We start from the raw sequence: 6,872 nt of genomic DNA on the forward strand, positions 1-6,872 counted from the left end.
CAGGAGGAACAGCCCCAGTGGCAGGGCCACTCTGGAAACCTAGATTCAGCTCCGGAGCTCTCCGTCTGCAGGGCCTGGAGGCTCCGGGGCGGGGCCGCTGATGTGCTCAGCTGGGGCAGGAGCGTCCTCGCTGTCCTGGGCCCTCCCGGCCTCTGCCTGTCCCGGGGGAGGCGGGATCCTGGGCTGTGTCCCGGCGCCCTGTGCTCCGGAGCCTGCGCTGGTGGATTCGCGCTCCCGGGCCGCGCAGCCCCCTCCGCGGAGCTGCCGCCCGAGCCCTCCGAGCTGCTCCTGGAACCGCGCAGCCCCCTCCGCACGGAGCCTCTTCCTCTGCCCGAGCCCCTCCGAGCTGCTCCCGGGGCCGCGCAGCCCCCTCCGCGGAGCCGCCCCCGAGCCCCCCCAGCTGCTCCGGGTCCCCCGTGCGCGCTGCAGCCCTTAGGGAGCTCGGCGCACTCTCCCGGGGCGCAGGTGTCTGTTAGTGTCCCCGGGAGCCCGAGGGCATCCCCGCCCTCCCGGGTCCTGCTCCACCTCCCTGGAGCCCCTTTCCCCCGGGAAGGTCGGTGCAGCTCCTGCGTCTCCGGGACGGGGCTCTCCTGTCCTGGGGACACTCGCCCCGGCCTCAGCCCGGCTCCTCGCGGGCCCCTCCCCCTTGGAGGCCTTTTGTGTCTTTATTTCTTTTTCCCCGTCTTCCTACCTGGATAGAAGCGCGAACTCTTCTCACTGTTGCATTCCAGCTGGTCTTTAAATCTCAGCCCGAATTCATAGATTTTCAGGGTAATTTGAAGGTTTTCTAGGTAATTTGGTGGAGACAGGTGATTTGGGGACCCTGCTCTTCCGCCATCTTGCTCCTCCCCCTATTTTATTTTTCTTATGGTACATTTATTATCTGTGACAGCAGTAATACAATTTATGTACTGTAATGTTTTTGGTTTTTAAAAAATCTTTTATTCATTGCTGTATACATATTACCTGAAATGATATCTAGTAGATGCTAGTAGCCTAATAAATGCTCACTGAATGAATGAATAAATTAGTGCATATGTATTTGGTCAATAAATTTAAAAGAAAGATACTTAAGAATATATGGCAGTGTCTGAGAAGTGGTATGTTGGAGTTCAGAAGTGGTTCTTATACTTTACCACTATCAGTATTCACATCCTTTGCAGTGTAATTTTGTGTGCCTACAATTCTGACTCCAGTTTTAAGAATATCGCTGTTTAGGAATTGCTTTGATCAATAGGATATTAGTAAATGTTTACACAAACAGCATTTACAAAGCACTTCAGTGATCAGATTTGCTTTCACTCGAGCTTTCAGCCTTTCCCATGATAACCTGTACAAACTACCTTGGTGAAGGATGAAAACGTGGGAGAGAAGTATTACAGTCAAAGCCATCTTATATCAAACAAGACCTAATTGGCCCTATGTATGTGATCGGACCCAGTTAATATCAGTGTATATGCCTTAATGGAATATTGTTGATTATGGGAAAACACAGATAAGACTAGAGTAGCCCAGCTCAGTTCTACTGAATCTTACTGACTCAGGAGTTAAATGACGTTTTGTTGTTTTATGTCGGTAAGACTTAATGGTTATTTCGTTTGCATCATTATTTTAGTAATAGATAGCTGTTACGATAATTCTATTTGGAGCCACTTTTCTGACTACAGGTTAGTGGCAGTCAAAATCAGATTTTGAGTTTGAATTTCATTCTTATAAAGTCAGATTTAAGATATTACTATTTGCTGGTTTACCTGAGTATAAAGGAGAACTTTCATGAGTTGACACTGAAATGAAGACACATGAGCACTCCAATTCAACAGAGCTTTTTTTTTCTTCAAATGGAAGGGAAGGCATCTGAAATATGGCCTCCTGCTTATATGGAATAGAAGTAAAGGCAAAAATAAAATTACATATGAAAAGTTGATGGAGTTTTTTATTTAATATAAGTAGAGTAAAACATTTGACATGTTTCTCGGTTATAAGATAGTCCTTGTTCATATCTTTCCTTCTGTAGTCTGATAAATAGTATAACTGGTAACATAGATCAATATCAAGGAGTTCTTTTACCCTTAGTGTACCTGGGCCAGAAGGGAATTTATTACTGATAAAATGTATCCAAAATAATACCTAGAAAGAATCATTCTTATAAGGGTTCTCTATCAGGTTGACTAATCAAACTAGAATAGCAACACTAATCAGAAAAGCTGTCAACAGCAGTGACACACTATATTGATAGTTCTGAGACATGATCGAAGGTCAATCTTCCAGAAGCAGGCAAGGAGAAGACACTGTGCAATGAAGCCTCCCTTACTGCAGGACACTCAGGTCAACTTTGGCAGGAATCATAAGTCTGGCAGTGGTAGCCTATACATTTAAAACCAAGAGTCCTTTACTCTGTGCCCAGTTTCTGATAGTAGATGTGTTGCCATGTCTGTTACAAAGATGGACTCAGGCTGCTGTGGTAGCAATGTAAGTCATGTGGTTTCCATCGACGTCTTGCTTCCAGTTGATGCTTTCATAGGAAAGGTCCATACTGTGAGCATCTCCATGACAGAATCATGTGGTTCCATCAGTATCTGTGGATTTTTCCTCTTCAGTTCATGCAATCAAAAAAAAAAGAAAAAAAAAAAAAAGGATATCTCTAATCACTACTCTATTGCTTTCCAAATAGGCTACTGGCAACTTTTGAAGATCCAATAAAACTATCACCAGATTCATCAAGGGGAACCTAGGTCAGTGCTCTGAGATTGTCCTTGAATTAGGCCCATAGGGCAAAGTAACTACATTCCTTTCAGATCTGCATAGCTGGCCACAGCGGCCTAGTGGATACATTCAAAATACAATTTTCCAGATAACCAGGATCAGGCATTTAGGAGAAAACTTATTGAGTCATGAGCTTTTCTTCAGCCAGTTGAGTGGGGAATAAGTTTTTCCCAAAGGAACAGCTGCTACTGTTTCATGTAAAACTAAGATGCCAGCTAAAGCTGGGCTGGAATCATTTACACGTTATTCAGAATAGAAAAGTGAGAGGGATAAGATCTGATTGAGGCACAGTTTGGAGTTCAAAGACCATGGTTATAGAATATATCTAAACCATATGCATATATGTGTGTGTATATATATATATAAATATATACACACGCATGTGTGTGTATATATATAAATAAATCTTAGCATAATACTGTTTGAGACTACAGTCCACTCACTTTTCTTCTTTCTACTGTTTTAAAATAAAAAAAAATATATTTTGGCATTTTTTTTTTCAAACCTGAAATACAAATAAAACTTTTGTGTTATAGTAGAAGTAAGCCTGACATCCACATTTCTTTTTTTATTTAATCTGTAGATGTCTTAGAATTCAACAATTATTTGCTTACCAAATGGGCCTGTGCTTGGCTCTTGGCAATACAAAGATCAGATCAAGCCTCATCTTTACCTCTGTTGTATCTGTTGTTCTCCCTGCCAGTCTTAATGTCACATGGCAAGGAGCCCATCTTGCAAACTAAAATATTGAGTCTGAGCTTCACAATAAACCCCTAGGCTGAAGTTCCTCTACCTGCTACTGCTAATCCCTTCAACTAGGGTGAAGTTTGTTCATGATACAATCCAGAAAATAATGGCCTATGCTCTGGCTCTTTGAGGAGCGTCATTCTGTTGCATATTAGGAATGCCAGCTCATGCCACGTCTGTGTCACATTGTGGAACACACTGTGTGGCCGTTCTAGAATTCTTAAAAGCACTCAAGTTCCTATCCACTAGGAAACAGGATTACTTACTTAAATCATATGGTAATTTACCATTTAAACCTTTCATGGTTTACATACTTGAATTCTTTGATCTACTTTCACAGGTAAGCCTCTGTAACTAGTTACAGGTCATTCCCACACTGCTTTGGACTTCTCTCACCAGTCACATATTCTTCAGATCATTTTTACTTTCCACAATCCTTCATAATGCCCTCCATAACTACCAATCATAAACTAATAACTCTTCTATTTTCTCAACACTTCTTAAAAAGCTTCTGTAATATTCCTAAACACAAATGATAACTATTTTCTCCAATTTTCTGCTCCTCATGTATCCTTTCCAAAGGAGGGTTTTTCATCTTCCGTGCTCCACATGTATCACTTCATTCATCAATCCCTTCTTCCCACATCCCCCTTTTAATACCTCTCCTCACCATTTTCACATAACCTGTTGCTTTGAGACATTTGTTCTTCAAGGGGACACTCGTGTGCCAAATTTCTGATTGCTCATTTCATACATTGGAAAACTTGAGGATCTATTTTTTAAACCTAACTATGTTGTCATTCCATATGATATCCAAGTTCAAAGTAATAATCTCCCAAAATTCTTATCTTTCAGTTTCTTCCTTCCCATCTCCTACAGCCTCTTCTGTGTTGCCACAGCTACAAATATCTACAAATATTTCATCTGTGGAATATTAAGCCCTCTTGCCTTCCCCTTATATATTTAGATATCTAAATTTAATATTTTAGAGGTGAAATATTTCAGTACAGTGGTAGCTATAGCATAGTATTTGAAGTTGTTAGCTTTAGCACATAGTCTAATGTTCAGCCTTCTGCCTCATTAAGTTTTTATTCCATGGATTCTCTACCTTCTCTGTATTCATCAGTCAACTTCTTTTTTTTCTTCTCTCTCTCTCTCTCTTTTGAGAAAGAGAGAGTGTAGTGTGTATGAGTGGAGTGAGGGGCAAAGGGAGACTGAGAATCTGAAGCAGACTCATAATTCGGGACTCAGTCTCCTGTCCCTGAGATCATGACCTGAGCTGAAATCAAGAGCACAGTGCTTAACAAACTGAGCCACCCAGGCGTCCCCATTAGTCAATTTCTATACTCACTTTACTCAATCTTTAGATGTTATTAAATATAAGGGTAGGTACCTGTCCTTTTAGCATACTCGTCTTATAAATTCTTAACTTTAGGTGAATTCAATTCCTTTGCTACCCAAATCTAGACAGATGAATCTTGATCCATCCAGTAGATTGGTGCCATTGGGATCCCTGCCATTATATGGCTGTTTTGTGTTCACCAATGTTATATAGGTGGTTACCCATCAATTCTGTTATAATAATCACCCCACAGAGATGGGATCAATTCCCACTTCTAATTCAAAATTTGTTTTTTTGTTGAAGTGGATGATGCCAGACAGCCACCAAGAGATTATTAAAGTTTCATTACTAAAAAAAAAAAAAAAAAAAAAAAAAAAAAAATTGTTGCTTTCTGGGAGAGAGAAGAGAAGCCCTCTGAAACTGCTCTGAAAATGTCTCAAAAAGTCAGGGAAAGGAAACTTGTTTGAGGTTTTCATGGTGTCTAAAAGTAGGTCTAGGGTGACACTTCCACAAGTACTGTAGACAGGACTTGCTTGATTAAACTTCCCCCACAAAGTCAAAGGAGGAAGTACTCAGGATTCCTTATTAGCTTGGCAGATGTAGAGCAGAAGGGAAACAGGGAGGAGTGTGGCTTCAAAGGATCGGTGCTCAAACATTAAAAATGAGTCAGACTCTTTATCACATCTACTATTGCTACTTGCTACTATCTGCTTAATTTTCTATTTCCCATACTGGTCAGAATTTTCTCATTCTTTACAAATTTCACTGCCCAATAGCTGAACTTTCTTTTTTTTCTTTTTTTAAAGATTGTATTTATTTATTCATAAGAACACACAGAGAGAGGCAGAGACACAGGCAGAGGGAGAAACAGGCTCCACACAGGGAGCCCAACGCAGGAATCGATCCCAGGTCTCAGGGATCACGACCTGAGCCAAAGGCAGATGCTCAACCACTGAGCCACCCCGGCATCCCTGAACCTTCAATTTACTCCTAATTTAGAGAAAACTACTTACCACATGAGGACTCTTTAAAGATCTTACTCCTCCTGCCACCAAAAATACATCCACCTGCATTTATAGCCGGTTTGTTTGCTTGTTTGTTTTTTCTATCCTTGCTTTGACTTCATTCCCTTTTGTATTTCCACAGGGCCTGGTTTTATTACCCACTCTGTCCTGTCAATAATTATAGTAGATAGATTTGAAATTTTTCCTTCAATTGAGGCATAAAAATAGAAAAGCACATAAAAGGTATTTGTAAATCATTGATATCAACACAAAGGTAACAACTACATAGCCATGAGATAATGAGAGAGAACATTGCCAGCATGTCAGACCCCCAATCTCTGTTTACTCCTCTTCCCCAAAGGCAACTGCTTTCCTAAGTCCCATTACTCCAGTGCAGTTTCACCTGTCATTGAGTTTTAAATAACTGGAACACACGTCATATATTCTTTTATTACAGTTTTAGTTTTCATCTTTTTTTCTTAGGGTTCTATTTAAGAATTCTCCCTATCCAGAGTGATGAAGTTATTTGTTCTCCTACATTATTATTATTTATTTCCAATGTTCACCTGGCATTGGTTTTGGTGTGTGATGTGAGATAGTGTCAAGTTTAAATGACAGAACTCGAAGTTCTTACAAACTATGTAAACTTAGACTGGGAAAAAGAAAATGACTATTACAAAAAGAAGTTAGGGATCCCTGGGTGGCGCAAGGGTTTAGCGCCTGCCTTTGGCCCAGGGCGCGATCCTGGAGACCCGGGATTGAATCCCACGTCGGGCTCCCGGTGCATGGAGCCTGCTTCTCCCTCTGCCTGTGTCTCTGCCTCTCTCTCTCTCTCTCTGTGACTATCATAAATAAATAAAAATTAAAAAAAAATTAAAAAAAAGAAGTTAAAAGATACAATAAGAAGATAAGTTTTCTTTTTTTTTTGAAGATTTTATTTATTTATTCATGAGACACACACAGAGAGAGAGAGAGAGAGAGAGAGAGAGAGAGAGAGGCAGAGACACAGGCAGAGG

At 41.0% G+C, this 6,872-nt stretch overlaps 2 long non-coding RNA genes across 2 annotated transcripts; one reads left to right on the forward strand and one right to left on the reverse strand.

The window, feature by feature from the left end:
• Positions 1–1,915: 1,915 nt before the first annotated feature.
• On the reverse strand, positions 1,916–3,685 carry LOC140612035 (uncharacterized). Its single transcript, XR_012013361.1, has 2 exons — positions 3,378–3,685; positions 1,916–2,591 (listed from the first exon to the last, which is right to left on the reverse strand). It is a non-coding gene; the product is annotated as an uncharacterized lncRNA (long non-coding RNA).
• A 39-nt stretch (positions 3,686–3,724) lies between these two features.
• On the forward strand, positions 3,725–5,930 carry LOC140612036 (uncharacterized). The gene is made up of 2 exons (XR_012013362.1): positions 3,725–3,850; positions 5,659–5,930. It is a non-coding gene; the product is annotated as an uncharacterized lncRNA (long non-coding RNA).
• Positions 5,931–6,872: the final 942 nt, after the last annotated feature.

Source organism: Canis lupus, chromosome 20 (genome assembly GCF_048164855.1).
Source record: "Canis lupus baileyi chromosome 20, mCanLup2.hap1, whole genome shotgun sequence".
In the NCBI taxonomy this organism is placed as follows: Eukaryota; Metazoa; Chordata; class Mammalia; order Carnivora; family Canidae; genus Canis; species Canis lupus.